The sequence below is a fragment of the Caretta caretta genome, chromosome 11 (genome assembly GCF_965140235.1).
Source record: "Caretta caretta isolate rCarCar2 chromosome 11, rCarCar1.hap1, whole genome shotgun sequence".
Taxonomy (NCBI): domain Eukaryota; kingdom Metazoa; phylum Chordata; order Testudines; family Cheloniidae; genus Caretta; species Caretta caretta.
This window is the reverse complement of record NC_134216.1, coordinates 41,865,365-41,885,900: the sequence shown is the minus strand read 5'-3', so window position 1 is coordinate 41,885,900 and position 20,536 is coordinate 41,865,365. Positions and strand designations below refer to the sequence as shown.

Sequence of the window (20,536 nt, the reverse complement as noted above, 5' to 3'; positions counted from 1 at the left end):
ATGTTATGCTTGGAGATGCATGGACTATATGGGGGGAGGGAGTGGGGGGCATGTAACTTGAATTACCTTCCCAGCAGTTGTAAGTTGAGGTGTTTTCTGTTTCTCCTTTGAGCTTGTCAAGTTTTGGTTTGGAAATGAATAACTGAGAAATATTTACTCCCAAATCCTCTTCCTCTGGTGCTCCTTGCTTTCACTAAGCAGAAGCAGTCAGAATCCCAGAAATGTATGTCCTAGTATACTTTGAGCTGCATCTGAAAAACCCTGCTACACATTCTTGTGTTTTTTCTGAACACTTTTGTGGCTATCGGGCCCTTGTTAAAAAAAAAAAAGACTATAATTATATCGATAAGAGCTATTAGTGTTTGTTATAATAAAATAAATCATCAATATAATGTCCTTCCTAAGAATTACAGCCACTCCTTCCTGCCACTACACTGTTGTGCTAGGGTGTTATCTGCATTCTTATGTCTGGCATTTGCAATTTTTGATGGCCTTCAGTCCTCAAACTATCCCTACTCCATGTGCGTACATTAAATAAACCTAGATTAGCAAGCATTTTGGAGATAAAACGGAGCTAGTGTAGTGCAAAGGACTGCACTTCCCTAAGGTCAGGCTCATTTGATAGGTTAAATACTAACTTGATAGTAATTATGATCTCCATAGAGTGAGACAAGGAGAGAATAAGATATTTAACACCGTGTGCATTGGCTATGAAAACCTTTTCAACTCTTGCTTTCATCCTTAAAGTTTTCAGTTTTATTAAAAATATATTGGTGTATTTTTAAAGAAATAATGACCCTTTTCTCCATTCACGTTTTCTTTTCGTTCAGAAACTTTTCTCTGTGTTTACTCTCCACTTCCCAAGGATGGATGCTCTAGCTACCATCTACAGCAGCATCATAAATATCCATTTCCAGCACTGGGGCTTCTGTTACAGTGTACTGAAATCTATCAGCACACTCACACAAGCTGCACTTTGTCTGCATCAGAAAATGGCCCAGAATTTCCTACCCACAGCTATTAGAATCCATTATCTTTTTAATTTAAGAGGTGCTTCCTACCTACACATATTCCAGCCAACACAGTTTCCTCTGCTATGTATAGGATCAGACCAATCACCCTTTTCCTCCACCATGCATTGTAAACGTTTATAAGATTTATGTTACTCTTCTTAAAGTCTCTAGTCAAACTGAGCTGGGGATTGCCCTCAAATAAATACATACGCATAACCGCTGTTAACGCCAAAAGGAGTTGATGATCTCCAAAATATTTTGCAATAGGGTTCCCTTATGTTGACACACAAGCCTTGAAAAATAGTTCAGCATCCGGAGTCCAAATCAATTGAAAGATATGGAGGATGCAAGAGTTTCATCCTGGGAGATGAGGAGATACACCCCACCAGAGAGAGAAAGGGATGTAAAGATACCAGTAGAATAATTTTATCCACATTCCACACACTGCTGTGCCTGAGTAAACCAGGACTTAAACTCTTTATGCAACCTTAGAAGAGTAATTTTTTTGTTTTTTCAATTGTACTGCAGCCCAGTGCTTGTTTAATAATGGACACACCCTTATTCACAGCATCAGAAATTTGTGATTAAAAGTCTAATAGAGGATAGTTACCTAGGTAGGTATGTGCAGTACACCAAGCTTTTGTCAGCCATGAAAACTATCATATGATGAAAAGAGGTTCACATTCCAGATCTTCTCTAAACTGAATTTAAAACCCCCTTGCCGTGGGGTGCCATGCTCAGGGCCGGAGCACTTCCTTCTGACTCCCTCTGGGGATTAGCTCTGCCAGTCCAACACCCCTCCTGTCATTACTCACTCCATCACTCTCTATCTCGCTTTCTCGCTCTCTCAGGACTCAACTGCTCCTGCTTCATGCTTGTCCCCCCAGCAAGGTCATTGCAGTCCTCTCTTTGCAGAATATCAAACTCTCTGGGAACCCAGGCAATCTTTCCTCTCCCTTCCCTTTAACAATACCACTGTCCAGTGGCTGGTAGGGGAACCCAGGCCTGTCCTCTATGTGGGGTTCCAGCCCAGCAGAGGTATTAGGGGTTTGTGGGGTCCTGGGCCAGAGTACATGAGGGCCCCATCCCACCTCTTCCGCCTGCAGTTCCCCCTGGCTGCCTCTGGCACTCCTGTTGGGGAAATGGGGTCAGGGCACAGGGACTTGCCCCTCTCCCTGGCAGGAGTGCTTGGTGGGCACCCATTTTTCCAGGGGCCCCCCAATTGGCCAGGGACCCTGGGCACAGGCCCCAGTGGTCTAGTGGCAAATCCGTCACTGCAGCCTAGGGACCATACAACAAGCGGTCAAGGTCTGCTCAGTCTTACTGCTAAATCCCTGATCTACTTCCTCCCTTACTGTCTCTCACCTTGATAGTGACTGCAGTTTCTCTCTCTCTCTCTCTCTGCAGCCCCCTTCTACTCTCAGCTCCTGGGCTTTATTTAGGCCCCTCCTGTTCCTGTCTAGCTGACCATTATCTCTAATTCATCCCTGTTCCCTGGCTTCTCCTCCAGGGGCAGCCTAGGAGGCTAATTAGCCCACCTGCCACCTTAACCCCTTCAGGTCTTGTGTGGGGTGGACATGCCATCACTTCCCTGTTATAGTCTGCTCCTACCTCCGCTCTTTGTAATCGCTGTACATGACCATGTGCTCAGGGTGTTCAGGGACAACATTACGCTGCACATTTCTTCAGGGTGAATCTCATGAGGAATGATCTTGCCAGGCACTGAGCATCTCCTAAGATTCCCATTGATGTCAGGGGGAGAGGAGGGCTCTCATGCCTCTAAGAAGGATCTTGGCACCTTGCAAGACCTAGTTCAAGTGAAGCAGTGTCAGTTTGTACCCACAAGTTAGATGCCCCACCCATTAGCTAGCTGTCTTGGCAGGAACTTTCAAGAGACCAAGTTTTCTCCTGAGATTTCTAATGCTGCCTGAGCTGTGCTGGAAGCAGAAAGCACAATGAGGCATGGAAATAAAAATGAATGAGAGCACATAGTGTTTGATTCTCAAAATGGGGGAAAGGGTTTGTCGCAGAGGAAGAAGAGTGTTCCTATTTTATTTTCAAGGTGGTTTCCCTCCCTTTATCCTACCACTATTTATTGAAGTGAGAACCTTTTTGGTATTGTGGGTCAGGTTTATCGGAGGCTAGAAAGAGTGTGAGGCAGCATGTAGGGAGTCTGCCAGAGTGCGAAGGAGGTCAGCAATTTGGGCAGCCTGAGCAGAGCGGGCAGTAGCACATGCTGTTGATAGTGTGACTTTTATTTACAGGTACTTAGGCACCTGACTTCTATTGATTTCAATGGGAGTTAGTGCTTAAACAGCATTGAGGATCTGGCCCTTATACCATTTCTGGTTGGTTACTGGTTGTCTGTAGCTTTTGGGGTCTATTTCACATTTGCAAAGCCAAGGTCCCTGACACCTGCTTTTTCTGCATCCTGTTTAGATGCAGGAAGTGCTGGATGTTAGTTTTTAAGATCGCCTCGTACAACTGGATGAAAAGGTCACCAAAGAAGGAAAAAATTTCCCAAGAAACTCCCCTGTTGTCAAAAAATGCCCAGATAGGTTCCTAATCGCTCCTCACACCAGGTGTAGAATTCTGGGCTTAAATAAGTGAGCTGGAATTAACATGTCCCTGAATGAGAGAATTAGGGAAGGTATGGTTACATGAGCCACCTGCTTCATGCTCTCAAGATGTAGTCTGACATGCCAGGGTGACACCTGGTGTTAGCTGCCCAAAGTCAAGGTGTTGTGTGCATTAGCACTATGTGGGACAGAATTTCAGCTTAGAGATTAATGACCTCTGGAGACAAGTAGAAATTGTGGGTGAATAGTGGCTCTGCTGAAGTTAGTAGGAGCTTTGCCTTTGACTTCAGTGGGGTCAGGATTTCACCCCACATATTGTTAAGCAATGGTGACCAGTCGGGAAAAATGGAGGATAGGAAAGTGTTAGGCAATAAGAAGTACCATGAAGGTGCCAGTCAAACTGTACAGTGAATTGGAATCAACTTTAAGCGAGGTAGTAGGGGATTAAAGACTCACTTATTTGTAACATCACTAGCGGTACTGGTGCTGAAGTCCTTCAGGTGTGTTACCGGGTCAGCTAGGAATATGTGTCAGAGGTAATGAGAATGCGAGTGGCAGTGGGGGGACAGTGTGGTCCTGGAAAAATATTGTGAGGCTGAGTTGAATAGGGGGAGTGAAGCATGTCAGAGACAAATAAAACAGGAAACATTATCTCAGCAAAAATGAAATGATAGTAGAGAATGGGAGAAAAAGGAATCACTGTTCCTGAAGCAGCCACAGAACCTCATTATATAACTTCTGCTGCTCTGACAACAAATCGTTAATTTCCTAGTAAACACACACATTTATGGAAAGCAAATATTCATATTTTGGTGACACAAAAATGCATCTAACTGAATGGAGCATTTTAGTTACTAATCAGAAATGGATAGTATAATGTTGATAAAAAGTCAAGCATGGAAATGAAATTTGAAAAATTTTTTGCAGGGAATGTTTTTTGCATTTCAAGAGTGTGTGAGATTTCCTATTGACTTGGTTCATTTATGGCTTCCATGAATCATTCTGAGTCTAGTCAGATGAACTTATGGAGGAAAAGGATATTGAACATTTTCACAAAATTCTTATTGATACTGTAAAAAGATATTTTGAGGTATGATTTCAATATATATGAGATACCTATGAGTAATACATGTGAATGCTTCTATGCTGTTTCATGCCGTATTACCTCCCATTTACCCAAAATTTAGAATAATTAGAACAGGATTCATGATTTTAAATAAGAATATACCTGACAGCTCTGTGGATCATTGTATAACAAGTTCCTTTTTCTTGTTTCTATGTATTCATATGCCTAACTGGACATGATTTGAATATTATGAAAAGGATAGTATTAAATACTCCCTGTTATATTGGAAACATAGTTATTCCAGGTTTCAGAGTAACAGCCGTGTTAGTCTGTATTCGCAAAAAGAAAAGGAGTACTTGTGGCACCTTAGAGACTAACCAATTTATTTGAGCATGAGCTTTCGTGAGCTACAGCTCACTTCATCGGATGCATGGAGTGGAAATCTATCAACTGCATGAAAAAACTTGTACAGATAATATAAAGTCTGCTGCAGTTTCCACGGTATGCATCCGATGAAGTGAGCTGTAGCTCACGAAAGCTCATGCTCAAATAAATTGGTTAGTCTCTAAGGTGCCACAAATAGTTATTCCAGTTTCTTCTTTGAAATTAGATTGTTTACCTTCCATTCTGGTCAGCTACTTGTATGTTACAACCTCATGGTGAATGCTGCAATGAAAAATGAGAGCCTTATGGTATTAGTAAATGGGTAAAACTAATGATAGAAACTACATGAAATAATAAATATATATATATAAAAATCTGCTTCTTGAGTAGAAGCCTCAGTGAAATGGTCAGTTTGTGTTAAATCATTTCCTTCTGAACAAGTGTCAGTGCAAAACTGTCACACAATTGTCAGTAACTGGCACCCTTGTTGGTAGGCTCATCAGAGAAAACAAAGACCGAATTACCATGAAAACGAAACTTCTGGAAGGAGTCCCTCCAGATCACGGTTGTGGCTTGTTGGCAGGGAATGATGGGGAAATGTAAATTGCCACTGTGTATGCTGTGTTTGCTTTGTGGGTAGAGGATTTCAGCCTCCAAAGATGTCAATTCAGCAGCTTTCACAAGCACTAACAATTCATTCAAAACATTAAAATTAGGAGAAAAAATGTGATAAAGGGTTAATGTGCTGTGTGAATGCTTGTTTATATCTCTCTATTGTTACCATCAGGGTGTTGATGAGCACGTATTTATCCATAAGCCACTAATTTACTGCCACTTTGCCCATGGTGTTGGAGAACCTTGTTACTTTCCAGTATCTGATTGGGAGAAGCTGACCAGAATTTTAACAGATTCATTAGAGCACTACAATGAGCTTCATGCTGCAATGAATCTTGTTCGTTTTGAGCATGCTATACAGCACATGTAAGTTTCCTTACTTTCAGCTGGTATAATGTGTACTCTAACAAAGATAATCACTGAAGTGCAAATTCGTTTAAAGGTGACCTGCAAGGGTATTAAAAATAACCTCACATATCTTTAGAGCAGTGTGCTGAGTGCCTCAAGTGACCAGACTAAGCCAGGCATTTAGCACTGTTTTAAAATAAAATGTAACAATTTTTACTTTTAAAGGTTCCAAGAAACCTCGACCCACTGTGAATTGTTGGCTTCCTCTCAGTGTGACCCACCAAGCATGTTGCTGATCACATCAAATCCACTGTAGAGCCCTGGGGCAGACTGCAGTTTTACCCATTACAATATTTTAAGACTTGTTATTACAATATTATATTGATTTCAAATATTTTACATTTCTATGTGGGAATGAAATAAAGGTTATTTAAAAAACACTTTGAAATCTAGGAAGGAGGCTTTAATTAACTCCCCCAGGGTCACTCCAGTCTGAAGTGGGGTTCTGTGGTAGATATGACATCTGTTTAGTCAATGCCAGGAGGTCATCTACAACTGGAGGTATTGATCCAGTGTGTCTAGACTTAGCAAAGTCTAAAAAAAGAGGGGTGGGGGGAAGGGAACTAAAGTAAGATTTACATTTTAAATCCCTTTGGGGGGATTTTCTGGGACATCTCTTGCATGTTTTGTAAGCTGATTGTTTGTTGATAAAATTATTTTACAGGCCCTTTTTAATACAGACCTAAGTTTTGCACCTAGGGAGCCAAATTTAGCTCTGGTTTAACTCCATTGTCTTATGCTTTATTAGGTTTATTTAATTCTTTATTACATTTATTTTAGCCCAAACATGAGCTAGACACTCACTGCATGTGTAAATTAGGATTACTCACATGAGCTAAGATTTGCAGGATCCGTTATTAAAATTAAGCATTCACTGATTTTGTTGTTTGTTCACTTTTTGCATTCCATTTAGCTTAAATAGTAAAACTACACTAGTCAGTTTTGCTTTGTATATGGTGTTTCACCGTTTGGTTCTCATATATTTGTACAATGCCAGTGCTTTTGAGCTCACAACATTATAGGTAAAAAGAAAAGGAGTACTTATGGCACCTTAGAGACTAACAAATTTATTTGAACATAGGCTTTCATGAGCTACAGCTCACTTCAGCTTATGCTCAAATAAATTTGTTAGTCTCTAAGATGCCACAAGTACTCCTTTTCTTTTTGCGAATACAGACTAACACGGCTGCTACTCTGAAACCTAACATTATAGGTGAAATTTAAGTCACCATCCCCTGCCAAATCCTTCACACACACACCCTTCACTAAAATATAATGCAAAATAAGAAAATATTTCTGTTTGCTGATTTTTGGAATCCCTGACACACACACACACACCCCTCCTCAAAGCTTAAAATGGGGGTCTGTATCCCTTGGCACAGCAAAAAGGCCTCTCAAGGATACCTTTGAATTGTGAACAATATTTTCCATTTTGAGGAATGTCATTAGATTCACCTTGACACAAAAGTAGAAATACAAGTCAATGGTGGAGGATCCCCAAAGGAATGTAAAAATTCTTCTTCCACTGGGACTCTGAGCTAAAAGCATATTAACTCTTCATCTTGTTTGGATTTTGTTAATTAAGAAAAATGTACTTAGTTACTCTGACAGGAAGCAGTGTATGTAGAGGCTGAACTGAGCTTGAGACCAGATGTCACATAGTCTGATATAGCATAAGTTTCTTGTGCTACTTCACTGTTAATAGAGTAGAACCTCATCAATTATGGTAGCTAAAAGAACTCCATATTTTACTCAAGTGGGAATGTAATTAAGCCATACGATTGAGGCTTTATCCTTTTACTGCTATACATGGTTGGTTGTGTCTTAATGATCTTAAATGACGTTTTTGTTCAACGTTTTTCAACATGGAAATTACAGGAACTGGCAATTGGGGAATATATTGACCCGTTCATATCTAGTTCACCAGTTTGAATGCAGTCAGTGACAGTAGTGACCAAAAGTGACTGCTCTCTGCTGGCTGTATTTGAAGAAGGTCTCAGTCCAGTTCCTAGTAGGTGTCCATATCCTACAGATTACCACTGGTACTAAGTGGTAGTCCCAGCAGAGAAGCCAGAGGCTGACTAGGCTTATAGAATTGCTGTAGCTTTGACATTCCAAAGGGCCTAGAAAATAAGCAGATATGATTGATACAGTTGACCTTCAGTATTTTCCTCTCATCACCTTTTTAAAAAATATCTCCCTTTTGAAGGTTTCCATACCATATATGGCCCACCCCAAAAGATTAGGAAGATGGCAATCCAGACAGGGACTCTGCAGCTTGGATCTATCTGTGAAAATCAAACTAATATTTTCTAGCCCATAAACTTCAATAGATTACATATGATGGAAAAGTCTGCTACCAAGCAAAAATAAAAACACTGTAATTTAATATAATTTCCATAGGTGTCATGTCAGCTACATTCTTGAGGCCCCATATGGCAATGCTCTCTTAATTGGAGTTGGAGGTAAGGGCAAGCAAAGTTGGTGCTGCTTAGCAGCCTTTCTCAGCTCCCTGGCAGTTTTCCAAATAGCTTTTGGTAAAGGAAGTGCTATTCATGATCTCAGGGTAAAAGTTTTAATTTCTTTTAACATACTGTTTTTATTTCCCAACGTTCATAGAATTACCCACTTTCTGTCAGCCGAAGATGGGAGATTACTTGCTGTACGTGAGCAATGAATAACAGATTATTTTATGTGTGTGCACGTCTGTGCACGTCTGTGCATAGTGATGGTAGCCCTCAACACGTGATTGTGGGTTTTGCCTCTCCCCATTACTAAAGTTGTATGTTGTGAGCCTAGAAATGCTCCCTGTATTGATTGGTTTCCCCCTTACCAGAGGGAACATTCAACAGTTTGTGAAGATGACTTTCTGGCTGCTTTGTGCTGAGTGGTGCAATTTTATGTGAATTGTTTTCCTTCTCCTTACTTGTCCTTTATCTCACAGTCTCTGCTAAGGAAGCACAAACCAAATATCATTTAATTCTGAGTTTAACTTTCAAACTCTGTGTTTGAGAGGATTACAAATTAGGCAAGGTAAATTCAGCCATTTTAGCATGGACTAAATCACTAAAGCACACACAATATCTTAAGCTTAACTGTGGCCAGCTTTTATTTGTGACCTAACTGTGGCAATTGTTCATATTGGCCTGTAGCCATAACATCTTGACAGAGGGCCAAATTTACTAGCTGGAAGTCAGTGAACTTGTATTACAGAGTAATTTAGCCTCAAGAAATATAATATTTATTTATTTATATCAGTGGATAACTTTATTTCATATTTCTGTAGTTCATTGAAAATAAATGGGTCTTTACCCCATTGTGACTGACAGATTGCATCCGATGAAGTGAGCTGTAGCTCACGAAAGCTTATGCTCAAATAAATTGGTTAGTCTCTAAGGTGCCACAAGTACTCCTTTTCTTTTTGCAAATACAGACGAACACGGCTGCTACTCTGAAACCAGATTAAAATATAAAATTTATAACCTTCAGAAAATATATGGTCAAAACTATGATGTTATTACCAATTTCCTAAATGCTTATTTCTATAAAAGAGTAGAAGAACTCCAAAGAAGACTTTAAGTAACTAAGAATATGTTCTTAATTAAAAAAGTAAAAATAAGTTTTACATTTATTATACATAATAAAATATAAGTAATTAAAGAATATTATGTAATGGAGTTCAGATGTAATGGAGATCAGAAACTCAAGCTACAGAAAAAAAGATTTATTAGTGTTCTCATCAGCAGAATCTTGCAATTGAGAAACTTACTGCTCTGGGTCTAAGTGGAAGGTGATAGGTGGTGGTCTTCTCTTTCAGTATTTCATCCTGGGGGGATGAATATTCCAACATCATCTGGCAAAGAGTTCCACAGGTTGATTGTGAGTTATGTGAAGAAATACATCCTTTCATTTGTTTTAAATCTGCTGCCTATTAATTTCATTTGGTGATTCTTAGTTCTGTGTTATGAGAAGGAGTAAATAACACTTCCTTATTTACTTTCTCCACACCAGTTATGATTTTATAGACCTCAGTCATATTCCCCTTTAATCATCTTTTTTCCAAGCTGAAAAGTGCCAGTCTTATTAATCCCTCCTCATACGAAAGCCGTTCCATACCCCTAATAATTTTTGTTGCCCTTTTCTGAACCTTTTCCAATTCCAGTATATCTTTTTTGAGATGGGGCAACCACATCTGCATAAAATATTCAAGATGTGGTCTCACCATGGATTTATATAGAGGCAATATGATATTTTCTGTCTTATTATCTATCCCTTTCTTAATGATTCCCAACATTCTGTTCGCTTTTTTGACTGCCCCATCACATTGAGTGGATGTTTTCAGAGAACTATCCACAATGACTCCAAGATCTCTTTCTTGAGTGGTAACAACTAATTTACACCCCCTCACTTTATATGTATAGTTGGGATTATGTTTTCCAATGTGCATTACTTTGCATTTATTAACATTGAGTTTCGTCTGCTATTTTGTTGCCCAATCACCCAGTGTGGAGAGATCGTTTTGTAGCTCTTTCCAGTCTGTCTGGGACTTAACGGTCTTGAGTAGTTTTGTATTGGCATATGATAGTCAAAGTACTGTTGTGGTTTTTTAATCAATGTGTTCTGCACTGGATTTATGCATGCCTTTAGTGTCCATACTTCCCCATGTAAAAAACAAGAATAGAGTATGCCACATGAATAATTTGTATTTATCTACATGTCTCTGTTTTTAACTTGGATTCTCATGCCTGTGAAGATCTGTCATCTTCATACATTTTTATGTGGAGTTTCAGGGGTGGTGCAGTGATCTTCATGGCAACACTTTTTTTATTGAGGACCCAGTGGTATCTCAGCAATGTTTGGAAGACAAACTGATGGTGGTTGCTCTACAATTATTAGATACATTGTCCCTAGGTATCACCAAAATGGTGGCACAGAAATAAATATCTACATGTTTAAACCCTTTCCAATCACAATCCTTTCCTTGTTTTCTGTATGCAATAAATAAAGTAATAAATAGAAACGTGGTTTTACTATAAAAGGACATTAACATTATTTACCATCTGTAACTTATTGTTGGGTCAAAATGATCTGTAGCTGAAAACTTACAAATGAACGGGCCATGTTTCTCTCTAGTGCAATTATACTGAATTTAGTAGAATTATACTAGGGGTTAATTTGGCCCCATGGGCCAAGTTAAGTGATATGGGCTTATAGAATTACTGTAGCTTTGACATTCCCAAGGGCCTAGAAAATAAGCAGATATGATCAATACAGTTGACCTTCAGTATTTTCCTCTCATCACCTTTTTTAAAAAATCTCCCTTTAGAAGATTTCCCTACCATATATGGCCCAGATTATGCATTGCAAATTACACAGGTGAAACTCAGAGTGGCACAGAGGTGACCCATTGAAATGAATGGGGCTATATGTGGGTGCACCCATGTGGTTCTCAGCGCTAGATCAGTGCCTGACTGAATGAACCAACTGTACCTCATGTTCACCTGCTGAGCCTGCTCTGAAGTGTGCATCTCAGTTTTGAGTTGGATGTCCTTTGGGGTTTCAGCAGATGCACAGATATTGTATATATGTTACTTATCTAGAAACAACAGTACAAAAACATCCCTTTGTTCTTCACTTTCATATGACCATTCTGTCGATCCCAGAATATGAGTTAGAGTTTTTCATGAACTGGTCCTTAAATCTGATTTATGTACTCCATAGAATCATGGTTTGCTTTTCACAAAACACCATCTACTCAAGTTTTACTTGACTTTTATGATCTGTCTAAAATGTATCTTCCTGATATTCACAATGATTTAAAATCACCATTCTTCTCCCCCACACCTGCAGAGATGCTTGTTTCACTGCTTCTCTCTTACTAGTTATAGTAATTGTGTCTTGTCTAGAATCCCAGCATTTTACTGGAAAACTAAACAGTATACAGGAAAACATTTGTGATGGAAAGTAGGAAAATACTATATGAGGAACAATCAGCGTGGGCTTTATAGGGTAATCAGCAAGCTGATCTGAGAGCAAAATGATTGTTCATCTTTTTGGGTAGCTTCCCTGTCTTTCTTTGTGACAGTGGCTAGATCTTCAAATTGTTAATTATGTACTGCCCTCTAGGGATATGTGTTTTGCTTGTGGCAACTTGCTTGGAGGCCTTAAGGGATCCATTTATTACAGTCTGTATTTCTCATATGGAATGCTTACTTCTCTCTTCACCTTTTTTTGACCTTGATAGTAACTTTGAATATCTCCTGTTCCAGATATCATTATTTTTAAGTTGCTTTTTAACCTCTTCCAGGTTGTGTTGGGTTTTTTTTGACTATTGGCATCCTGTGGGTTTGTGTTTTGTGTTCAGTGGATTTTAAGTAGTCATGCATGTGTGTATCTATAGAGGGAGTGTATGCATATATATGTGGAAATATATGATATCATAAATACAAATTCCTTTTACATTATTTTAATAAAACTGATTTTTAACTTTTAATTTGTGATATTTCCAACCGAGTGTTTCTTAATGTGTATGTATATTCAGATTGTGGAAATGACCTATTGTATTTCCTACCTCTGAGTGATGTTTTCACCCTTTATTTTAAAGTTATAGCGAAGAATATTAGCACTGTTCCTTCTCACAGGTGCTCAGATACCCTATGAGTCTTTTCTTGTTTTAGTTAATGACATGCTAGCATCCGGTAAAAAATAATAATAACAATGAAAACTAGTTTCTGTTACACTTTATAAAGTAATATATAAAACTCAAATCATGCAGGTTAAGAAGACCACTGGAGAAATCTTTACAGGTTTAAAATAAAGAACATTGACAAATATATTCATGATCAGAAATATAAGATCTTAAAATGAGCAAAGGGCAGCAGGATTTGAATAGGCTTCATCAACAGAGGGGAGAGGTCAGCTGTGGAAATTAGTTATAGGAGCTAGCTATTAAGTCACCTCTGTGACACCAATAGTACAATCTGTTTAACATAATCATGTGCAATCAGCAAAAATGCCGTTTATTACAAAATGTTTTTCCCTTTTAATATTATTTAAAATGGTGCAATGCAAGGTGCACACACTTGCATTTCATGAGTACAAAGTGTCATTATTAATGATTTGTGGTGTTTTCATGACATTGTTTTTCAAAGTACAACGTTGTTGGGAGATACCTCTCCAAATCTACTTTTGCTTAAGTAGTTGAAGGCTTGCTTTTAGATGGTTGAGGCTTGGTCCTTATATTGTCCTCATAAACACTTGTGAGTGATAATGTTTAATGATCCTACATCAAGCAGGCTAATCTGCAGTCTTACATTACACACCTGTGTTTTAGTTCGTTTAGCCTTCTTAACAATTTGATACCAGCCATCTCTTTGAAGTGCATATTACTGAGTTCTAAGAACTGGCAAATGTGGGTGAGGGATTGTCTAATAAAATACTTTAGCTTAGACTTACAGTATGCAATACTTATATTTTGATTTGTCATATATTTGCATTGTTATTTCTCCCATGTTGATACGAAGGGTGGTCTGGTGAGGTATCTGAATCTGGATTGACTGAAGGCCAGAGTTTGGAATTTGGGTTTCAGGCTGAACTAGGAGTAAGGTTTATATTCAGGTTTGAGCGTGCTGAAATTTCACTAGCTGTTCCCATAAGACTTAGATCCAAATTAGTATAAATCTGAAAAGATCCGCTCCCCCTACCCCCAGGCTTTCCTTCATCTTTGGCCAAAAACTTGTGAGAATGGATGTTATTGTAAGATTTCCCTCATCCTGAGCAGACTGGATTTGGTAATAGGAGTTTCGATGGGGATTAGGTGCCTAATCTATTTAGGTGCTTTTGAAAATCCCACTAGGCACCTAATACCTTTATAAAGTTGTGCAATTTGAGGAGCACAATATTCTATTCTTGCAGTGGGAATTTGTAGCAGGTATAATAGTGGTATAACTGTAGTGGTATAACTGAAGGCAGAAGTAGGATTCCTGGGAACACCTCACTGACTCAGTTACCAGCTCTGCCCTCCTCCTGGTCCTTACATGCCTCCAGTAAAAGTTGTGGAGAAAGGAAGGTGGCAACCAACGGGCTGTGAGGAGCACATCTATTGGCTGGAGGCAGCACAGGGGAGTGAGGGTAGCCCCACACATTGTACTCCCCTTTGGGGGCTAGGATAGTGGGAAGAGGCTTTGCACAACCCTCTGTAGCATTGTAGAGGTGTGAAGTGGCCCATTCATTTCAGTTCATCTGAAAACCCCATGGAGATGAATACATCTTGACACAATAGCTCTAAGAGGTGTGAAATGACCCATTCTCCTCAGTGGGTGTTCTCCTTCTCCCTCTCCCTCTCCCAAAGTCTATCCCAGCCCCTGTTGTCAAATATCAGTTTTCAAGACAGTTTTGGTAGACACATAGTTTTTAGAGCAATTTGAATATTAACATCAACTCTTTATTGCAAGGTGCTACATTTGAGGAATGCCTGCACCAAGAGAGACAGGCATACCAATATTCAACATAATCTCACTATGCACTTGGATTTTAGAGCATTTTGAAAATTAAAAGCAGCTCATAATATGGGCAACCATATATTGGACCTTTGATCAAATGACCCCAAATTTGCACCACAAACTCTACCCAGACCCTATGGTAGCACAGCAATATTATGCTGGCGCAGCAGAAATATGACAATTAACATTACATCAGGATTTTCATTTTAACAGAAATGAAAATGGTATAGAAAAATTCTATCTCTTGCAGTTAGAACATTATTTCTAAGGGTTTGTTTTAGTTTGCATACTGCTCGTGTTCCCCCGCACCCCCATAGCAGTTTGGGGTGGGGGAATATCATTTGAGGTTTGCTTTAAAAAGGGCCATGTGTCTAAGATTTTTCTACTGTCTGACATGTCCTTCAGAACCCATTTTCACAGGAACTACTGCTCTTTGAGGGGTGAAATTGATAGGAGTGATCGATTGGTTGGAATTATTGTAGAAAGTTGAAATTTGTTTTGTGTGTTTTATTTTTCATGTTTTGACTGATGACTATCCTGGTGCTGAAATAGTCAATGGCACCTTACACTGGTCCTTAGAATAAAGTTCTGTTTTATGGGTGCATTTCCTAATGCTCAGCAACCCCTTTGATCATGTTAGCATTGATGAGAATCACAATTACTTGCTTTGCTTTGATTTCAAGTTATTGGAGGGGAGACCTGTATCTCCAAAACCCCTTGCTCAAGCAGCCTCAAATTTGGCTCACTAATTCCACCCTGGATCCCCATGAGAGAACAATTTTCAAGATAATTTGAGTCAACATATGGATTTTAGAGCTTTTAGAGAAATGGGCTGTTAAACAGTAAACTAGTCTCAATGTTAACTATAGTGATGCTACAGCCTCAATATACACTGTGAGAATCTAACGCATAATAGTATAACTATGAAATTGAATGGTGATAGGTTTCGGCGTGGTAGCCCTGTTAGTCTGTATCAGCAAAAAGAACAAGGAGTATTTGTGGCACCTTAGAGACTAACAAATTTATTGGGGCATAAACTTTCGTGGGCTAAAACCCACTTCATCAGATGCATGGAGTGGAAAATACAGTAGGAAGATATATATATATATATATATATACACACAGAGAACATGAAAAGATGGGGGTTGCCATACCAACTCTAATGAGACAAATCAATTAAGGTGGGCTATTACCAGCAGGAGGGAAAAAAAACTTTTGTTGTGATAATCAGGCTGGCCTGTTTCAAACAATTGACAAGAAGGTGTGAGTAACAGTAGGGGGGAAAATTAGCATGGGGAAATAGTTTTTAGTTTCTGTAATGACCCATCCATTCCCAGTCTTTATTCAAGCCTAATTTGATGGTGTCCAGTCTGCAAATTAATTCCAGTTCTGCAGTTTCTCATTGGTGTCTGTTTTTGATGTTTTTTTGTTGACGAATTGCCACTTTTAGGTCTGTAATTGAGTGTCCAGGAAAACAGAAGTGTTCTCCGACTGGCTTTTGAATGTTATAATTCTTGATATCTGATTTGTGTCCATTTTTTCTTTTGCGTAGAGACTGTCCGATTTGGCCAACATACATGGCAGAGGGGCATTGCTGGCACATGATGGCATATATCACATTGGTCTAAACTCTGGGATACAGATGTGGGGACCTGTATGAAAGACCCACTAAGCTTATTTCTACCAGCTTAGGTTAAAACTTCCCCAAGGCACAAATCCTTTCCTTGTCCTTGGATGGTATTGCTGCCACCACCAAGTGATTTAGACCAGAATTCAGGAAAAGGGCCACTTGGAGTCCCTATTTCCCCAAAATATTCCCCCAAGCCTCTTCACCCACTTTCTTTGAGAGGCTTGAGAATAATATACTAACCAATTGGTACAACGTGAGCACAGACCAAATCCCTGGGTTTTTAGGACACTGAAAATCAATCAGGTTCTTAAAAGAAGAATTTTATTTAAAAAAAAAAGTAAAAGAATCACACCTGTAAAATCAGGATGGAAGGTAACTTTACAGAGTAAATAAAAAGATTTAAAACACAGAGGATTCCCCTCTAAGCTCAGCTTCAAAGTTACAAAAAACAGGAATAAAAGTCCCTCCCCATGCTAATTTTCCCCCTACTGTTACTCACACCTTCTTGTCACTGTTTGAAATGGGCCATCCTGATTATCACTACAAAAGTTTTTTTTTTCCCCTGCTGGTAATAGCCCACCTTAATTGATTTGTCTTGTTAGAGTTGGTATGGCAACCCCCATCTTTTCATGTTCTCTGTGTGTAGATATATATATATCTATCTTCCTGCTGTATTTTCCACTCCATGCATCTGATGAAGTGGGTTTTAGCCCACTAAAGCTTATGCCCAAATAAATTTGTTAGTCTCTAAGGTGCCACAAGTACTCCTCATTCTTTTTATGAAATTGAAGGAGATCATGAATCCATACTTCCACCATCTAGATTCTAGACCATGGTCTCATGTGTTTTATTGTCCTCCCAATAACGAGTTTGCAAAACCATAGAGAGCCACATCAAAAAGGAAATGTATGGATATCTGTAAACTTTCCCAATCAAGTGTGTACCTTTTATTTGTCTGCAGTGTGTCTCTTTTAAATTTCAGTTATAAAAAAGAAAAGCTCAAGTTTATTTCCGCTATTTTTTACCTGCAAGCTAGTGATTTATTAGGATTAGAGTGAATTTGCTGTTTCTCACAGCTTTTGACAGCTAAACAGGGAAAAAACTAAGACAACTAAAAAGAGCTAAAATTAAGTGGCAGTCCTATTGCACTGCATACTTTTGGAAAGTGTTCTGAGCATAATGTATTAAAATTCTCTATAATTAATCCTTGTTTGCTAGGAAAATATTCAACCATGTCAGGAAATTATCTGTGAGGAATAAGCACTTTCCTTCCCCTGTTTCAATTTGTGTTGGTGGGTGGGAGAGAGAGGAAAAATAGCACAGATGCATTCAGTATTGTACAAAGAGTATGTATGTATGGGCATTTCAATCGCTGATATTTCACTATGTTCTGATGCTAATGTAAGATATGTTGTGTTTGCATTTATAATTAAGATGAACAGATGGTGAAGACTCAGTTTAGAGTACTACTGTACATCCATTAAAATAATCTCTGCTGACAGTGATTCTTCACTATAACAGGAATTTAATTGCATATATTTCACATACACATTAGAAAGAATTCTGTCTTTAGCCATTTGCTCCATTAGGACAGTAGTAAGACTTCACCAGAACGGGATTTGTGCTGGAGACTCCATAGAGTAACAGATGCAGCTCTGAAGACTGTATTGAATTGCATTAATTCATGAACACTCTATGATGACTCAAAGAGAAAGCAATTTATTAAAATATGGGATTTCTTATTAAAAACACATTTTGAAAGGGGGAGGGGAATCTGGACTCAGTGTGATGTGCCTGATCCCAATTCTATTTCTACTATGAAGTAATGCCACTGACTTCATTGGAGTTACTCCTGACTCAGTTCCAGTTCAGAAAGCACATTCCTGATTTTAAGCATGTGTGCTGTGTCTCAGACTTAAAGTTAGGTGCACGCTTAAGTGCCTTACTGAACTGGGGCCTTAAACTGGTGTAAGTGGGAGCAGAATCAAACCATTGTCCGCACATTTGTTTTATATGGAAGCTACAAACAATGCATTTTGCAATTCATTATTATTATTATTGATTGCATTATAACATTTTGTGCTTTTCATTGGAGGATCTTTGGGGTTCACAAACATCAGTTAATTCAACACCTCTTTGAAGTTGGCATAATTTCTTAGCCTTTGTATAGACTGGTAAACTAAGGCACAGAGCTGCTAAGTAGTAATTTACGCAGCACAATACAGCAAGTCTGTTGTAGAAGTTGTAATATATAAAACCCTGTTTTTTTAACTATACCACATTCCCTCTTATATGATTGCCATTCTTATGAAAGTAGAATCAATTGAACTCAGATTTAGGGGGAGGGGGGATGATCAGAAACCATTATTTGTTAGTTATATGCTACCCCTGACCCTGCTTTTCTGGGAGGGGATGCTCCCTGCACAGTCATAGAATCATAGAATATCAGGGTTGGAAGGGACCTCAGGAGGTCATCTAGTCCAACCACCTGCTCAAAGCAGGACCAATCCCCAATTTTTGCCCCAGATCCCTAAATGGCCCCCTCAAGGATTGAACTCACAATCCTGGGTTTAGCAAGCCAATGCTCAAACCACTGAGCTATCCCTCCCTCCAGTCATTGTGGTCTATAAAACTAAATTATTATGGTAAAATCAGGAAGGCCAAAATATCCACATAAACACTAATGGATCTAAGCTGGTACTGATTGCAAATCAAAGGACTATAAAGGAGGTGGGGGAGAGAGACAGGCTGGGAGACAAAGGACCTAAAAAGGCAGCAAGTTTTAGAAAACATTCATTTGACTAATTTGCCCAACTTAATAAGGAAATGTTTTATTTGGAGATATAGAAGTAATGATTGATTAGATGGGCATTATATTTATGATATGTGGGATGAGGAACGGCTGTGAATGGGTATAGAAAATATCTCACTCAGAGTGGAATAATCCATGAATCAGAGGAGGCAAAGCACAAAATACCAAAACACGGAGAAAGGGTTTAAATAACCACCAACCAAATCTTGGAAGAGGTCCAAAGAAGCAGAGAACAAAAAAGGAACCACATGCAGAATAATGGTTTTAGACAATAGAGAGGGAGAGAGAGAGCTGCAGATGCTTTTGAATGGAGTATGTGATCTTTAATTATAATTACCTAAATTTAAGGTCAAGACACCTGTGTATTGCTGTCTGTGGGGAACTGATTGAAAAATCAGAAGTAGCACTGAATCTCTGTGAAATCAGTTGTCAGGGTATACCCCCTGAAATCTGAACTTGGGGGGACAGATGTGGAGATCCGCATGAAAAACCCCCTAAGCTTATCTTCTACAAGCTTAGGTTAAAACTCTTCCAGGGCACAGTCTTCTGCCTTGGACAAATATTGCTGACACCACCATGTGATTTTCACAAATATTCAGGGAAGGGTCACTTGGAATCCCTATCTCCCTAAAATATCCCCCCAAGCCTCTTCACCCCCTTTCCTGGGGAGGCTTGAGAATAAAATACCAACCAGTTGCCTTAGCAATGTGAGCACAGACCAACCCCTTGTCTAAGGACTTTGGAATCAAAGACTTCTTTAAAAAAAAGGTACATTTTATTAAAAAAGAAAGAAACACATCTGAAAACACATCTGAAAACAGGCTTTAGGGATTAAACACCAAAAATAACTTTCTTGGGGTTCAGCTTAAAGGCTACAAGCAAAACAAAAGCCCCTTGGGTTAGCACAGAGGAATCCACAAATCAAAACAACCAAAAAGGTTCCTAATCGCATCTGTCTTAACTTTTCCTGTGCTACTTAAGAGAGAGACAAAGGAAAAAAAAAACAACCCACACCCAGCAGTTTTTCCCATTTGAAAGGGTACAGACTCCCTATTGGTTCCCCTGGTCAGGTGCCAACTCAGGTTAAGTTTCTCTTAACCCTTTACAGTTATGACAATTAGGGTACAGCTGCTAAGGCGGATTCTATAGCTACTGACTGGCTGGGTGTCCATAAAAGGCAGCTATCCCCCTCATTTATCACATCAGTTCTAAAATTCCTTATAGAAATTTTGATATTACTAAGTAGATTTTTTTTTGTTATTATTTCTTATTTGTATTACACCTAAGGATTCTGACTGAGATTGGTGCTGCACTGAAATCCATGACAATAAGATTGAGTCTTTTATCACTTAAAATAAAATGTGAAATTAAAATCCACGAATCCCCATAGGTGTAAATGAATTACTGACCAAAAAGTAAGACCATCCCATCTTAACTAACTCTGATCTCCCATTCATTTCATATTTTGCATCTTAATAATTCAGACAAGTGCTATGTCTTTTCTTACAAATTAACTTTTTAGCTAATC

At 38.9% G+C, this 20,536-nt stretch overlaps 1 pseudogene; it reads left to right on the top strand.

The window, feature by feature from the left end:
- The window catches only part of LOC125645061 (dynein axonemal heavy chain 11-like), a 186,380-nt pseudogene that overhangs the window by 60,712 nt on the left and 105,132 nt on the right, over positions 1-20,536 (top strand).